This window comes from Lissotriton vulgaris, chromosome 6 (assembly GCF_964263255.1).
Source record: "Lissotriton vulgaris chromosome 6, aLisVul1.2, whole genome shotgun sequence".
Lineage (NCBI taxonomy): Eukaryota > Metazoa > Chordata > Amphibia > Caudata > Salamandridae > Lissotriton > Lissotriton vulgaris.
The window spans coordinates 588,704,745-588,723,176 of NC_141694.1; the positions used below are offsets into that span (position 1 = coordinate 588,704,745).

At 44.4% G+C, this 18,432-nt stretch overlaps 1 protein-coding gene across 1 annotated transcript in view; it reads left to right on the forward strand.

Moving 5' to 3' along the window:
- HTR1E (5-hydroxytryptamine receptor 1E) overlaps nt 1–18,432 on the forward strand; it is a 1,214,090-nt gene that overhangs the window by 957,748 nt on the left and 237,910 nt on the right. The window lies entirely within an intron of this gene.

Genomic DNA, 18,432 nt, shown 5'->3' on the forward strand with positions numbered 1-18,432 from the left:
CCAGACAAACGGATCCCTCGACCCGTCGCAGTCCGGTTTCCGAGCAAACCACAGCACCGAGACCGCCTTCATCGCAGCAACCGACGACATCAGGGCCCTGCTCGATAACGGAGAAACAGCTGCCCTCATCCTCCTGGACCTCTCAGCTGTCTTCGACACGGTATGCCACCGCACCCTGATACAGCGCCTTAGCAACATCGGAATCCAAGGAACGGCCATGGAGTGGATCATCTCGTTCCTCGCCGGAAGAACCCAGAGAGTCCGCCTTCCACCGTTCCGATCCGCGGCCACCGATGTCATCTGAGGCGTTCCACAGGGATCCTCACTCAGCCCCCCTCTTCAACGTCTACATGAGCCCCCTTCCAGCCATGGCACGCCAACACAACCTTAACATCATCTCCTACGCCAATGACATCCAGCTGATCCTCTACCTCACCAACAACCCCACCACCGCCAGAGCGAACCTCCAGGAAGGAATGAAAGACGTTGCGGAATGGATGAAGCTCAACCGTCTGAAACTGAACTCAGACAAGACAGAAGTCCTCATCCTGGGACCATCCCCCTCCGCCTGGGATGACTCCTGGTGGCCCCCTGCCCTGGGCACCGCACCCAAGCCAACGGATCATGCTCGCAACCTGGGCTTCATCCTGGACTCCTCCCTCATGTTGACCAAGCAAGTCAACGCCGTCTCGTCATCCTGTTTCAACACCCTGCACATGCTCCAAAAGATCTTCCGGTGGATCCCCACCGCAACCAGAAAGACTGTCACCCATGCCCTCGTCATCAGCCACCTGGACTACGGGAACATCCTCTATGCTGGAACCACAGCCAAACTCCAGAAACAACTCCAGCACATACAGAACGCATCGGCACGACTCATCCTGGACATCCCCCGCTACAGCCACATCTCTGCCCATCTGAAAGACCTGCATTGGCTCCCCGTCAGCAAAAAGATCACGTTCAGACTCCTCACCCACGCACACAAGGCTCTCCACAACATGGGCCCCAAGTACCTCAACAACCGCCTCACTTTCTACACACACACCCGTCAGCTTCGATCAGCCAGCCTCGCCCTTGCCACCGTCCCACGGATTCGCAACGCCACAGCCGGAGGACGTTCCTTCTCCTACCTGGCGGCCAAGACATGGAACTCCCTCCCCACCCACCTACGACTGACCCAGGACCATCTCTCCTTCAGGAAACAACTCAAGACCTGGCTGTTCGAGCAGTAGCGACCCCCCCACCTCCCCCTCCCCCCCCCCAGCGCCTTGAGACCCTCACTGGTGAGTAGCGCGCTATACAAATCTGATGATTGATTGATTGAATAGCTGTGAATTGGAGATCCCTAAACAAAAAGGGAGCAAAAAATAGAAAATAAACCCTAGAGGCTGTCAGGCTCTAGCAATAAGTGAAAATAAAGTAGAAACATGGACATGGGCATGAACTGCAATTCACACCATTATTTGGATTTTAAATGCACCTCTGCTATCTTTTTTTGACACAAAGTAGTGAGATGATTTTTGCATAATTAAGCAAAATGTAATGTAATTTTTTCATACTTTTGTGAAATATGTGAAAGGATATTAGAACATTGGAATGTTGGGAGCTCCATTGAAAACAATGGAGAGCTCTGGGCTTATAATGGCTGGTATAAGCCTGGAGCTCCAACATTCCAATGTTTCTTTGTTCATAGCTCTGGCTGTGAACAAAGGCTTCAGGGAGCCTAAGGTGATTCCAAGCCCCTCATGCTCCCATAAGACTGTGTTCTTTTTTGTTTGAACATTCTGCCCTTTAGTGGCAGAATGTTCTAATTGCCTTAAAGCCCTTTGTAGCTGGGCTATACCGGCTATTAAAGTCCCTCTCCCTTGTTAAAGGCCCTCGCCTTTGGCAAGGGCCTTTAACGCTTGAGAGGGCCTTTAATAGCCGGTATAGCCTTCTACAGCGGGCTATAAGGCTATATTACGTGAATTTTGTACACCCCTTATAGTTATTTAAACAAAAATAACTTTATTGCATAGTGTCACATGCTAGTAGGGGTTCATTATTATGTTATGTTATGCATTTAGTATAGTCCAACAATTCACCCCTAAAGGGTTATCTTGGCGCTGAAGCAGCATCACTTCGAAGCGGCAAGTCGGAACAGCTAAATTTTAAGATATTTTTCGAAACTTGTGAAATCAGTGCATGAGCGAATGTATAAGGGGAGCCTATTCCAGTGGTAAGGAGCAAGGTAACATAAGGACCAAGTGCCGTATCTTAACCTACGGATGCAGCGAGGATGTAGCAACAATTATATTTATTTATTTTTGAAACTTGTAAAGCGCACAAATGCCTAAGGGCGTCTCGGCGCCAGGACAGTAGTAAGCAAGTTTTTCCTGTAGGTATACTGCACTTTTGCCATTAAAGGAGATATGGGTCAAGCAAAGCAATTTGAATAAAGATCTTGTGCTGATTGGGAGCCAGGGAAGGGCTGTAAGCGAAGGACCCAACCGCGTGCCTGGAGGCAGTGTTCTGAGCTACCTGCATTTTGGAAAGGAGAGATTCATTGGGTCACTAGTAATAAGGCATTTCCATAGTCCAAGCGACTAATTATTAATTTCTGAGTAAGAGTTTTACTCAATCTCAGTGGAAGCCACTTAAATACTCTCCTAAGAAGGCACATAGTTTCAAAACAGGTACCTTCAAGTGGATATAACCTGATCCTTTATGGATAGGTTTTCATCAAGATGAACACATAGATTTTTCACTGTTTTACTAGGAGAAGGCACAGGACCTAGCTCAGAGGGCCACCATTCCTCTGACCGGTATAGCTGAGCTTTTCCAAACAGAAAGATCTCTATTTTGTCTCCAGTTAACTAAAGACAGTTAAGAAGCATCCATGTAGTAATGTTTCTCATGCAGGCGATGAATCTATGTTTGACATTTTCTATGTTATGGACATAAGATAAGACTAGGTGGGTGTCATCTGCATAGGAAAGTATTTCAAAACCACAGTAATTAACTACATGGTCAAAGGGCACCAGGCCAACATTGCCGAAACTCTCGATTTCAGCTTATTTCTTTACATATTTGTCAGGTGGGGAACAGAAGGTCTTCACAAATAAACCTTTTAAAATTGGTAAAAGTTACCTAAAACTGATGCTTGTGAAATGAAAGTAGAGAAAAGAAGCCTTATCACTTTTTTAATAATGTTTAGGGCTAGTATACCCAGTTGTGTATCCCTTATTTGACTTTCATGACTCAGCTTCCTTTTCAAGCCTCTTTTGTACTTTGTAATACATTAGTAACTTTATCATGGAGTTTCTTGCCAAGAAAATGTAATTGATTAATTTGGATATCAAGAGTCAACTCTTCCACTTATATTATACCAAGAGTATTTACTTCACGTTTTGAAGTTAAGTCTAGTGTAGTACTGTAATGAAACTTAGCACATGCTCAGTATCTTTGTCAGATCCACGCCTGGCATATAATTACTTCCATAGTTTCTATAATGAATACCACCATTACTATTTGTCATTTTCTTCTTTATTACAGGGTTAGTCGCACTATGTTGAAGAGAACAATGATCGCCCTTTTGCTCTAAAAACTTTAAAACAGATCCACATGGTTTTGAAAGTTACTTCCCATTCCCAAAATGTTGCCTTACTGTGTGAAACTGCTGCCGTGAGTGGCGATGGAGCTATTGCAGCACTCCAGGGGTCTAGCAGCATGTTACAAGAGGTTCATAAGGGATAGCTTAAGGCGAGAGGCTTTGAATGTCTGGTTTTGTACGTTCAGTAGCCATTCAAAACTGAGGCAGACTCTGTGTCCACTTTAATTTCAAAGGTCTTTTCCTAACCTTTGACAACATGGACCACATGTTATGTCTAGTGAAGAAGCTCCGGGTACCTATTAATACCCTTTTGTCATTAATTCTTCAGACATATAATATTAGCAATGTGTTTTACACAGAAAACTCTTGAAAATACATTTTTGTCTTCTCCTCTTCCTTAAATGTTTACATACCTGCCACTGAATATGCCTTATACGGACTATGGACCAGATGTATTGCTGATTTTAGCAGTCTCAGATGGAAAATCGGGCTGTTTGAGACTGCTAAAAAGAGTTGTAGCATGTATAAACCCTATTTTGAGAGTCAGTAACTAATTACTGACTTAGAAGATATGGATTACGAGTCACTATTCGGAAGGGGCGTGTCAAATGCATCCCTTCGTAATAGCGAGTCACACTGGTATGTACGATTGTTTTGCGACTGCAAATGTGGTCACAAAACAATTGCAGTTACCACCTCCTTCAAGTAGGTGGTCAGCTAGTCGCAAATGGGAAGGGATCCCCAGGGGATCCCTTTCTCTTTGTGAATGTATGCAAAAAAAAATTTTAAGAGGAGGCTGTGGTTCCTCTGGCCATTGCCTGCTCTTAAAAAATTCAAAGACAATTTTTCATTTTTTTTCTTTTAAATGCATCCCGTTTTCCTTTACAGAAAGCGGGTTGCATTTGAAAAAGAAAACATTCCTTCATTTAAAAAGCAAACACAGTTTTGGTGGTCTGCTGTCCCCAACAGGCCACCATCCCTGTGATTGTAGCCATTCCCGCTGGGTCGCAAATTGCGACCTGACTCATGAATATTGATGAAGCAGGTCACTTTCGTTCCCATTGGTAATCACTAAATGTGTTTGAAACACATTAGTACATTCTGTTTTCCGAGCTGCAGAATGCCAGTCACAAAAAAATCGCAATTCATGACATTCAAAACAGAATGGTCATACATCTGGCCCTGTATGAATAGATTCTGTTTGGGTCTTCCAGATTAAGCACTCAGCGGCGGCCCGCACAGCGGGGTGAGGCGTGGCAGGGCGGGGCAGGGCGGGGCGACGCTTGGGGGGAAGCGGACAGATGATGGACTAGGTTTTATTTATTTATCTAATTATACCTATTCCGTTGTCTGTCTACTTGCCCCCTCCCCGTCTGCCCGCCCCACCCCACCGCATTTAACTGTGCCGGCCGGCGCTGTAAGCATTGCAGTGGCTGCAGACCACGGGAAGCATATTTCACCTGACCTGGTCTTCTTGCCTTTGTTGCAGGTTCACCAACAAGTCTCTTTGTATGACCCACAGAACAATCAGTGCAGTTTGAAGCCCATTTCCTCTATCTGTTTTACAACAATGCCTTCACTCACTGCAGCTTTCCTCCTCCAGCCCCACCCTGATGCAGCATCTGTGATTTCAGCGGTAGAAATCTGAAGGACGATCTTTCTTGATTAGACAGCAGTCCTCGAAAATGACATTCTAATTGTTGTCACAGTACCAGCTGTTCGTTCTTCTTTTCGAACAATTCTGTAACCTTGAATTTTCCAACAGCACTAATGTACTTGTTGCATGCATTGCAAAGTCGTTTCTATTGTCAAAAGATCATTTGTTCTGATAATGTGCTCTGCAAACTGTGCCTAACATTCCATCATAACATAATTTCATAGCGTTGAATGTCACTAAGGACTGCAGCCCACCAAATTCAAAGCGTATTGCATGATTAATAAAAACCTTTGCAATCAGGCAAATGTAAGACAATCAACAGGGTACTAAGCTCAAATGAGAAAGCAGACTCGGAGTGACATCTCAATAACTGCCAATGCGTCAATGTAAACAGTAAATATTCAGACATGATAAAAAAGAAAAGCCCAAAGGTAGGAAAAGCCTACCAAGCGCAGTTGGGAACACAGGACATAAATACATCCGGTTAAAAAGACGAGGGGCATATTACCAAGCAATAGCGATAATTATCGCTATTGCTTGGTTAGAGACAAAAATTTACCGCTGAGCTGCGGCGATTTTTATCGCAGATAAACCTTGGTATTACCAAGGTTTATCGCAAATGCGATAAAAATCGGCCGCAATGCATGAATATCGCTGAAAAGTCAGCGATATTCATGCATTACCGAGCTAATGCTCTTAGCTATGTTACCCACCTCCCATTGGATAACATGGCTAAGAACTGCTCAGGGCAGGTTTTAGCTTTTGGAGATATTCACGCTTAGCGCGAATATCTCCAAAAGTTGGTAGTAGGAGATAGCGATGTTAGCGACTGTTTCCAGTCGCTAACATCTTGGCACGCCCACTTTGCATGTCATTAGTGATAAATATCACTGACATGCAAAGTGGGGCCCAAGATGGTCGCTATCTCCTACTAGCTGTCGCTAACTGGTGTTAGCGACAGCTAGGTATTAGGGAGATAATTTTATCTCCGCTTTCTTGGCTTTTAAAGCCAAAAAAGCGGAGATAAACCCCTTGATAATATGCCCCAAGGTTGTTTCATTCAAAAATACAGCTGGGGTGAAATAGTGTCAACAAAGTGCTAGTGTACCTAAACGAGAGAAGAGGTAGTGCCAGTATGAAGAACTACTGTGAAAAAAAAGCATAGACTAAAATTCACGAAAGGGAATGATCTCTAGGTAGACAATTAAGGTCATTCAGAGTATTTGCCAGTATTAAACAGCGGCGGCCCGCACAGGTAAATGCGGTCGGGCAGGGCAGGCAGGGTGGGAGGAGGAAGTAGACAGACAAAGGAATAGATATAATTCAATAAATAAATAAAACCTATTCCATCATCTGTCCCCGCCCCCCCTGCCTCGCCTCGCTTCACCGCGCTTACCTGTGCCGTCCGCCACTGGTATTAAAAACCTTCTTAAAGTAACAATGTTGGTGATCATGAACAGCATCAGTTTCCACCTCCTTTCTCCTGTTGTTTCAGCACAGGTGAGAATACTGGCATAAACTTAACCAGCCTGACATTCAAAAGTGTATGTAATGGGCTCCGAACTGCTATAGCGAACTGTCGACAGGACCACACATTCAGGAGGTTGAACTGCTGGTGAAGCAAGCATCTGCGGGGCTCGAGTAATCCGGGCCACAAATATATTATATGTAGGGAGGAATCTCGCCATCCATTGCAAAGTCTGTATTCCACCTCTGATGGTGGGGTTTGCCACTTGTAAAATGTAAAATGTAAATGCCAGCATTTGTAGAGCGCACTGCTACCTCCAACGGAAGTGTCCCGGCGCTGTCCGTATACCGCTTAGGAATCCTTCCTGGCTTTTCCCTGTGAAATGTCCACTCCTGCGCACCCCCAAGTTGAAGCCAGGCATCCCAGCACTGTTGGGGCCGTTGTGGAGATTAAGCAAGCTATTGCCCAGAGTTGCACCCATGATTTGAATAGGCACCGAGGCGAGAATTATCAGGTCCGAGGAAATTGAGCCCAAGACCCGCCGAGGTGGGTATTGTACCCTGGTCCGAGGCCAGACCTCTGCATCAGGGTCTGCCGCTCTAACCATTGAGCCACACTTCTCCACATTCGGTAGATGGTCCAGCATTGGCAAAGTTCCAGATCAGGATGCCAATAGTCTGGTTCTTATATGCCTTTGATAGTTCGCTGCTAGGTAGGCTTGTTTCTCTGGAATGCTGTATGATACCATCCAAGCATGAGATAGTTGATGTAGGGCTTCCCTATCAGCAAGTCTACTAAGCGCCCGGGCATTGTAATTCATACTTTTTAAAACTCAGGGGCATATTATCAAGAACAGTGTTGAAATTATCGCAGCTTTAGCGGCAGGAAACTGCTGCTAAAGCGGCGATAATGGGCTTGATAATATGCACTTCTGAATTCCCATAGAAGCCCAGGTTCTGGTGTGAACATGGGTTTCTATGGGAATTCACAAGGGCATATTATCAAACCCATTATTGTCGCTTTAGCTGCAGTTTCCTGCTGCTAAAGTGGCGATAATATTAACACCAGCCTTGATAAAATGACCCTTAGTTTGGCTCCTTATCTACCTATCGACCAGCAAAATGGTTAAGGCAGAAGGAAGTGGAGGGAAAAGGAATGAACAGAAAATACTGAAGAAAGGAGAAACATAATAAAGGGAAAATAATTTGGAAAAAACAATGTAGTGCATACGAAGATAGTTATACTACAGCAGTGAAATAAACACCTGGGGTCAGATTTCTAAAGGCATATAAGTGTAGATAAAAGAGTATTCCTTCCTGTAGTATGGTTTTACATACTTATATACTCTTACATGCCATTTTGGCTGTGGTTGGAGTCTACTTCTCTTGAAAATAAGTTGAAAATCCTGAAGTTTGGGCTCCTTGTGAGCGTGAATGGTCCAGTTCGCACCAAGACTCTGTGCTCACAACGACTGCCAATATGAAGCTGTGATGAAACCTGTTCGTCATGTCAACAACGACAGCCCGCAGTGACCATTAATGTAAGACCTGCACTTTGCTCTATAGCAATGAAAGCCTGCAATGACTGCCACCGCAAAGATACAGCAACGACCGTCCACAACGCTTGACTGGTTCTTTGCTCTACAGCACTGGTACTGATTGCATGGCCAATGGGCCGCTTGTGGCCCAACGGGCCATTTCCTGCGGCCCTCTTGGTAAACACCTGCACTTGGCTCGAAGATTAGCATGGACTGTTGTTTGTCCCAGAGCCTGGTTCGCATCAGAGTTGCTGCGGAATAGATGAGCATGTGTAAAGTATTTAGGGGCAGATTTACAATAAAGTAACGCAGCACGGTGCAGCAAGTCATTTTGCTGCGCCGTGCTGCGATGTTTGGAAAGCACAGAGATGCGCCATATTTACAAGAATATGTCACATCTCTATGCTTCCCCTGCGCTGGCACACAAATTGTAGCAATGCACCGGCGCAGGCACCCCTGCACCATGGTGCAAGGGTGCCTGCGTCGTGGGGAGATTGCTTTTGTGCAGGAAGGGATACCTTCCTGCACAAAAACAATTACAAGAGGCTTTTTCCTCTTTCAATGCATGCTGTAGAATGCAGCACGTATTGAAAGAGGAAAAAACGAGGAGAAATGTTTTCATTTCTCCTCGTTGCCCATCGCTACGCCACCTCTAGGGTGGAGTAGCATTCACACGCATCTCCAGATTTAAGATTTCTCGTAAATCTGGAGATGTGCTTGTTCCATGGGTGTTGCGTGGGAACGCCGACAGCAACACCCATGGAACGCCCCCTCCACGCACTGTGCTGCCTGTGAATGGGCCATATTTACAAGGAGAGGAAAAGTCACGCAGGGTGTCTTTTTCTCTCCTTGTAAATATGGAGAAACCCCCTGTGCCACCAGTATGTCACGAAAAGTGACATAGTGGTGGCGCAGGGGACTTATAAATCTGTCCCTTAGTGCTGTGCAAGCTCGTTGCTCCTAGCCACTCTCAGAGTGACTTACCTTCAGTGGGAAGGTAGGAACCTGCCTTTAAAAGTCAGCTGCATGCTCTGTGTGCATCTTAATTTGTATAGGAACTTCTGAGCTTATCTGGCCCCAGCCGTGCTTTGTCCAGGGCAGCTTTACTTTCACAGATTGAATAGGAAAAGTCTGCAGGCAAGAAGGCAAGGGTGCCCTGCTACTAATAGCTTTGCATATGAAATCGGGAAGTACATAACTACGAAAACCACAATAAACCTGAACTAGATAATCTGCTGACATGGGCACATGCAGTTGCAGAATCTGAGCAATCGGTTCTGCATTGAGATACTCAAATGCATGCCTGTCAAGTTGCATCCATTTCATCTGACACTAATGTAAAAACTAAATTCACCACCTTAGTTATTTATCACACATGGGTTATTAAACTGGGACTGCACTTTAATACATTTTAGAAATGAACAAAACCCTATTCACAGTGGATCACCGCACGCTCCATCAATGTGATGGGTGATTTGTACATCAAAATGCACTACTTTCCATGAATTAATTAGAAAAGGTTTTTGAAGGAGGCATGCACTAATAACTCCCAATATGTTTACTCTGAAGCCAGTCTTTCTTTATTTATTTCAATGTATGTCTCTCTTTTGGCAAATGACCCCACCGCTCCTAGCACGACTATCAATGCGCCCCCCGGGTACACCCTAGACTGTACTTTTGGCCTCCTAGCAAATGTTTTTGCGTACCCATACCCTACAGCAACGACCGTCCATGCCACCTGCCCCACTCTTCCCACTACGGTGATGACCAGCCGCAATACTCTTTCTCTTCCTCACGGCCTCCTCCAATGTGAACGGAACTTTTCACACTAGACTTGGAAGGAAGCTTTTCAGCTGGACTAACCTGGTCCTTGTATCTGACCCACTCCATTGAGGTCAGCCTAAAGTTGTGATTTTCCCCAGATCTAGCAGGGCTAGATGCCCTTGAGTGGCGCTTCGATCTTTTAACACCTTGGCTGCTAAGGGTTTTCCCGCTGGGCGCTGGCACTCATTTTTTCCCATTGTTCATGACAAGGTCAGCTCGTCATGAGCGCAGCGCAGGTAACACCCATGACGAGCTGGCCTTGTCATTAGCATGGAAGGGGTTAAGGAGCTAGTTTACACACAAAAAAAACAATTAATAACTCTGGTTCTACTCATTGGATTGAATTTGTTTTGGTGTCATTTTATTTTTTACATTGTGCTCTACTTTTTCTCATGACGAGACCATTTCAAAAGAACGATCTGCTTGAAAGCGAAACCTACATGGTTCTTGAGGCTGCGGATCACAGTTCATGTAGGAATCTTTAAATTGTCTTGAAGTATGTTTAGACATCATCTCTTGCTGGGCTAGGTATCTGAACTAAATAAAACACATAGGGGCATATTCACAAGGATTTATCTCCGAATTATCCCCACTTTAACACATCAAAAGTGGTGATAGAATTAACACCCCATTCACAAGCTGGTGCAAACTGCAGACAACACCAGTATTCCCGCGATAACTGCCCCCAAATGTAGGTCCACAGTGGGCACCACCAACTAACACTAATGAGATGCAGAGTAGGCGGTCCCGTGCAAAACACACGAGAAAACCACAACACCACATTCACAACGAACTGCCAGATCTGCAAAGTGAAGCAAAAACAGGGGATAGCCTGCGGTACAATCAGGGATTTTACACCTGCCTGTTGCTGTTGTTAAGCAGGACGACTACCTGCAGCATGGAAAGGAACACTTCCAGGAGCCTTTTAGGATGCAGGTATTCCAGAGGGAAGGTGTCTGCCTAAGTTGGCACCACTAAAATGACAGTATCTTTGATTAAAACAAATGGTCAGACTTCGAGGAAGCTGATTGCCACAGTCACTATGCTGCCAGTCTCACAGTGACACCTGGCTTCCAGCAGGGGCAGTGTTGGGCCAGGAGCTAAAAGTTTTGATTATGGGACTTGGCAGATGATTATCGGCCATTCACAACGTATCCCCGGCTAACGCAGGATTTCAATGCGCCATCGCGATGATTAGTACGTGGATTTTGACACCCCTTCCCTGTTACTATCGCCATGTACCGCAGGCTTGAAAATACCCCGCTAACATGCCAGCATATTTGTTGTGTAGGCTCTGAATGAAAACATGTCCATAACCAACAACAACCTGTTTTCCTCATAATTTACCAACAGCCCAGTCCATATTTGTGTAGCCAAACCTACCACACACTGTCACAAATCACATAATTCATTTATGGTTTGACTGCAACATGTATCACAAGGAGTGTTCCTTAACCCCTTCACTGCGGCGGCTATTCCGCCGCAGTGCTAAGGGGGTGGGGCGGCGGCGCGGCGGCCGCATGCTGGTGACGGAACCGCTCCGTCACCAGCGTCAGTGGCGCTGTGCTTATGACGGAGCGGTTCCATCATGGCCCGCCCTGCTCAATGGAACGCTCAGCGCAGGCGCGGAAATCGCGCCGCGCAGGCGCTCCGAGCGGGCCATGACGGAACCGCTCCGTCATCAGCACAGCGCCACCGCAGCTGATGACGGAGTGGTTCCGTCATCAGCAGGCAAGGGGTTAAACAAAAATTGTGGCCAATATTATTGAGTAATTATTAGACTTTCCCTGAACAAGTACATGTTTTTAGTACGTGCCATATCCTCTCACTGTCAAAGCACAAAGAAAATACAATTTCACAGCATTCTCTTCTTTACCTACTCATCTGGAAGCTGCTGAAAATTATTTTCTTCAAATCCAATGTGAAGTTAGAGACCACCAGAGCAATATTTGAAGACCCTGGACCGTATTACTGAAGAGCCCCAGGGGATCAATGGGTGTTTGCTGCCGCTTTGCATGCCCCCGAGGCACTTTGTTATTACGGAAGGGGCTGAAGACACTGTGCTGCCCCTTCTGTAATTCTGAAAGCTCTAGTGCACATGCAGCCCCAGAGCTTCTAAAAGAGGGCATTCCCTTATTTGCATTGGGGCGGGCCCCATCCAAATGATGGAATCCCTCTGCCTCTTTGCCTGCGCTGTATTATAGACGTGGGCGCAGAGGCAAAGAAGCTGTCATGTCAGTGCACCCCCTGATTGCAGCCCTCTGTAGGGGAAAACGGAGTCTTGTGGAACACTCAGACATATCCTTGCAGGCTGGTGCCATCACTCACTGCATCCGCCTGCAAGGGGATCTCTCATCCCTTTAAAAGTGCAGGCGTGTTGCCATCTGCCAATGAACGGCAAACCCGAAAGCAGCTGCTTTGTTTTTCAAATGAAGAGTTTGCAGCTGCCTGGGGGTCGGGGCATTCGTGCTAATACGGCGCATTTTCATTGTTTGCGCTAGGCGCACCTTTTAAAAGGTGCACCCAGCCCAAACAATGAAATTTTGCGGTTTGTATAATACTGCCCCCGGTGTGCAACTTTAAAATTGTAACCTACTCTAATTTTGCAGCATTGCAATTGAGACTGTGTTTCTTATGGAACTAATTTGAATTTGGCTGGCAGGGTAAATGTCCCATCCTTCATATAGTGCACTGTAGTCAATGGAACTTTATATGTGGCAGAAAGGACATCCGCCATATTGTGATGGAGTACCCAGTCTGCCAAACTCCCACTTAGGCCCTAACGGCGTCAGCCTATGATTTAGTGAAATTAAGATCACACATTATCAAGAAATGAGTTAGACTATGCAATAATAAAAATCTAACTGGACTTTATCGAAAACTGTGTCAATGTGAGGATTAATATGAGTTAACCTATACGTTGTTAAGGACTAATCAAGTCTGGAAATTAATACATTTGACTGTGGTTTTCATTGTGAAATATCTGAGCCAGGGCACAAATGATATGGTGTCTTGCAAGTATGAATCTAAGAGTCAGCCAAAGCATTATTGGATTTGATTCTGGATATTATTGATAATGATCCATTTTTAACATTGCCGAAAGCAAGACTGGACATTATCAATTTAGCCATTAATACACACAGGAGTAGTTACTTTCAAGAACGGAGCTGGTATGGGTATTAATGAGTTTGGATATCTGGAACTATGCCAGTATGGGGATTGAATAATGATGCTTATGTGCATTTTCAAAACGTGAATCAGTTTGGGCATTAACTAAATAGAAATATGGATACTACCAATAGTTGAGTCATTCTTGGTATTAATTGAGGCGACTGTAGGCATAATCGACATGTGAATTAGTCTGGGCAATGATAAAAGTGATCTTAAGCAGTAACAAAAACTGAACCAGTTTGGGCCTTAATAAAAGTGAGAGCGTGTGTCAGTCTGGACAGTCAGTTATTTCATGTCCTGTGATACCCCTTGAGACAATTAGAGGTTCCTTCTCATACTCTGTGAGGGATCAGCAGTGGCTAAGATCCAGAAGTGATATAGAGCATGCATACCTGATAGTTATATAATTGTTTATGTACGCCATGCATGGCATAATACATCATAATTACCAGTACAGACGGTTTAGGGCATAAGGCCTTTCTGTAGGCTATTGCATATGCCCAAAGCTGTGCGGCTCTCCTTCAGTAGGTCCAAACTTCACTGGGCATGCCAGAAGGCTCTGTATAGTCATCATATCAACATGGTCCAGAGGTCTGAGTGGTGGTATGTGGTCAGTCTCTGACCCAGAGCCACTGCACTTGACCAAAGTCTGGCTGCACAGGGTCTATTTTGTGCATCCGTGGCTTGCAGCACCCAGTACTGGTGCAGGAACTAACCCAGAACACACTCTAAAGGCCTACATGCCTAAAGGAAATGTGCAGCTATCTCATTTTCACAGGGATTGGCACAGGGCCAGGCCAAAGTTCAGGACATTTACCCAACCTGCACTTTGCATGTCCAATGCCTGCGCACAATATATTTGATAAACATGGAATTGGAGGAATCAGGTCATAAAAATATCACCAACAAATCAATTTCAAAGGTAAGTTATGGTAATTTTAACTCATAAGACAAGATATGTTAAGAATAATCATAATATACACAAATCAAAATGGCGAATTTTGACATGTCAAAGTTGCAGTTTAAACATGCACAGCCAGGCTACTCGTGGAAGACCTGCAGTCATGTTTGCATTGTCACTGCAGTGGGTGGCATAATAAGTGCTGCAGCCCACTGGTGCCATATAACGTACCAGTCCTGAGTACACTTTGGGTACCATGTACTAGGGATTTGTAGGTAAGTTATATATGCCAATTAGGGGTATACCAATTTCACCATGTTGAAAGGAGGTGCACAAGCACTTTAACTCTGGTTAGCACGGTTAAAGTACACAAAGTATTATATTTAGCAAAAATACAGTTCAACAAACAGCCAAAAATCTGTGGTGTCCCATCAAAAAGAGCACATTTCCAACAGCATCATTGTGGACAATCTAAGTACACTCCACTAAATACTGTACATTACAGTTTGGACTATCTGAGATACTGGACCCCTTTATCATGCAATTCTGAGAGCTTCTCTGAGCTTAATAGTAGTTATTTGCTGAATGCCTCCATATATTAAAACTTCATTTGACCACACTCTCAAGAAACCTGACAGTCAGCAGTTACGTTCTCTCAGCAGTACCAGAAGCAGGATAAAAATGATCAGTAGTCGAGGAGAGGTGGTTGCTGTGATTGCATAGCACACAATGTGAAGAAACTGAAGTAAGATGTTCCCCTGCTCTCTGGAGTGTCATTCCTGTGACCAACCTATAGTACACCAAGAAGTCTCACTACCACCAGGTGTCAATCAGCAGCCAAGTATCCATGAACCTGATGTCCTGAAACTGCTTAACCCACTGCCACTAGTCTACCATTCAACATGACAGCCACTCTTCCCAATAAAAGTCTAAAAGAAGAGCTCCAGATTCTGAGGTCATTTGAGCTGCCCAGAACAACACATGAGCTTCACAAAACCTTGTGTGTGGTGTCTCCTGATTAACCACCTGACTTCAGTTCTGCCCTGAGCCTCAATATGCAAATATCAGTGGATTAAAAGTGGTACTTCACCGTATGATGCAGGCTTAGGTCTGACACTTTGCACTCTCTCCCATCACTTTACCCCTCTGCAGTATGTATACTCAAGCTGGGTGGTACCAGTGTCCTATACTGTCCCTGATTGGTTACAGGCAGTGTGTCCAGATTCATATAACTCTGGACCAACTTTCCAGTTGTCATGGTACTGCAGCACCCTCTAGCCCTGCAGCAGGATAGTCACTGAATGTGAGGTAGACCACACACCTCAGTGTTTGAATCTTCCCCTGACCATCCTGAGGGCGGAGGCCTAGCACCTCGCCCCAGGATGTGCATTGCTGCAGGCCCACGAAAGCGGATGGCTCTCTACCCGGGGGGTCCAGCAACATGTCTGCTGGGTGGCACTGGGTACTGTAGGGGTACAGGGCTCATGCCCTTTTACCCACACCACTGGAATAGGGCACCCAGCTAGAGGGGTGTCTGAGGTATGCCAGGGCAGTGTGTTGCGGGCATGGCACACAGGGATGTGTGCCATGTCGACTCTTTGGTTTGTTCTGCACCAAGACACTCAGCCTGTCAGGGTACAGGACCTCTAAGGGTGGCACAAAAAAGTGCTGCAGCCCTTAGGGGTCTTCTCTGGTCACAGTGCCTGTGTACCTAGGGTACCATTTACCAGGGGCTGACATGTGGCCAGAGATGCCAATTGGGCTTTGGATTTAATACAGTTTTAGGGAAGGAACACAGACCCTGGGCACCTGATTGGCAGGAGCCCAGGGCACACTCAGTCAAAGTACATCAGCAATTCAACAAACAGTGGGGGCATACCATGCAAGAAAGATTGCACTTTCTCACATGTCTTTATCACTTGATATTAGACCCAGGTTGTAACCTGGGAGTGTTCCTGTTTGAGCCACTCTACATTTTTAGGGAGTAGGTTGTAGTATGGCAAGGCTTCCTTGGGATCTTATGCAAGCAAGTAAAATGGGGACCCGTAAACCTTGTTTTGGGTAGTAATAACATCATAAGTTGGTACAGAGGGTCCCTTACAGACCCTAGAGCCAGTGCACTAACTATACATATGCTAGTTACATCCTGGGAGTAGGCTTACCACATGTATGCTTCCATCCACAATTTCCTTGGTTCTAGGTTGCCATAGTACACTGGTCTGATGTAGTTCAATTGAAACAAATACTTTGAACAATGACATCAGGAAAAAAAAAAATTTCAAGGTACTGCCTTCCACTTTCAATTTTCTATCTTTGTGGTGTTCAATCATAAACCTGCTGTGTGGGAGAGCAGCTGAATTAGTTAATACATAATCCCTGGTTGAAGGTAGGAGTTGACCCTAATGCCTGACCATTAACTGATAATCTGCTTCAAAGAATGCATGTTTGCCTATATATTTGTTTGGTATTTCTGCAGCACATCCATATCTAGCTAGGAAAGGAATTCTATACGCAACACAGGGCGATGCAAGCAAGTGTAAAAACGTAGGGTGGTCTACCCATTGGTAGGCCGGGGGTTAAATCCTGCTGTTTTTATAAAGTTGTGTTTATCATTTTGCAGCTCAATACAATTGCATTAACTGTCTTCAAAAAACACCTCGCAGAGTCACAGTTACATAGTTCAGGTGGTGGAGTACAGACGCAATCCATCAAATGCTAGGTGACTTCAAATCCTTTTCTTTATAGTAATCAGCAGCAGAAACACAATCAATTTCTAGAATATCACTTGTCTGCTACATCTCCAAAATGATTCTTTTACAATTAGGTCTCAGGCTGGAAAGCATGTCCCCCATCAGTCACACTCTCCCCCATACTAGTCCCAATGATCTGAAGAGGTCGAGTAATAGCTCCTGACTTATATCTAGGATCACTGACACAATATCGAGATAACAATATTATTTGACACTAATATTGTGTCAAAAATACTGTTTACCAAAATATCAGCAGGTCCCTATACTTGTAATGTAATGTAAGGTGGATTTGTAGAGCGCTGCTTGTCACCCGTGAGAGTATCATGGTGCTATAATTACAATGGCAAGTAGAAAAAGATCAGAAATCAAATATCGTCCAAAAGCATACAAATATATCCTGTTTTAATTGCTATTAGTTTAAAGAAGTAAATCTTAAATATTTTAATGTATAACTTCAATGTTAATTTATTACATGTACAGCTATAAAAAGCATATATACATTTATCTATAATACATAAACTGTTGGTAGCAGGAAAAATGCTTCACTCTCAGTGCACTAGTAACCAACCAGCATTGGTAAGTACAATACAGAAAAAGAATACTGAGAAAACAATAACTGTAGAATAGCAGAATCTCCTATGATCTCTTATGATGCCTTCTTTTATTCTTATACATAGTACATTCTTTAACAGTCAACTCATGATTCGCGCACATTTCGCTCTTTCTGGGCTTATGCAAGCATCAATTCCTTTAATGAATACTTTCCCTATGAATATTGGTATCCTAGATTATTTTCCAATAATTGCTTTTCTTAATGTGGAATTTAATATTAGTACAGTTGATTTGTTATATGTTTTCAAATTGGAACTTCCTATCCTAAATCTTAATAGAGCTTCTCAGCTATAGTATCTAGAACTACCTCTAATTACTCCTTCAACAAATGTGCTTCCTAGTCTGAGGTCCCTTTCAGGTGAGTCAGCTGACATGGTGACATAGACGAGGGAGGGCAGTCTACAGAGAAGCGATTCCCGTATCATGTGGAAGCTATGACGTACAAGGAGGCAACCTGATCTTAAAGGACAAGTGACACTGACTCTGATCGAGTGGCGGTGATAATTGAATAGAACTGTTATAAACATTTAAATCTTAATTAGGGTACATTAGGACAGGGAAACTATGCAGAATGCTACATCTCCTTTATTCTTAACAAAGTATACCTCAAATTAAATGGAAGAAATGTCGGAATGATTTTGAGAGATGTTCCAGGGTATTTGGCACTAGTCTAGGATCAGAAAGAAAGACAGCGCTGTCATTGCACTGTCTTGGCCCAGAAGGACAGGAAGTGTTTGGCCACCTACCTGCGATTACAGATGAAGATGCTGAAGATCTAAATGAATATGAGACCTGTATAAGAAAGCTTGATAAGCATTATCTCCCTAAAGTGAGAATCATATTAGAAAGCTATAATTTTGGCAAACGCAACCAAAAGGAGAGAGAGTCTGTTGAAAATTATGCAAAGATTTATTAAAATT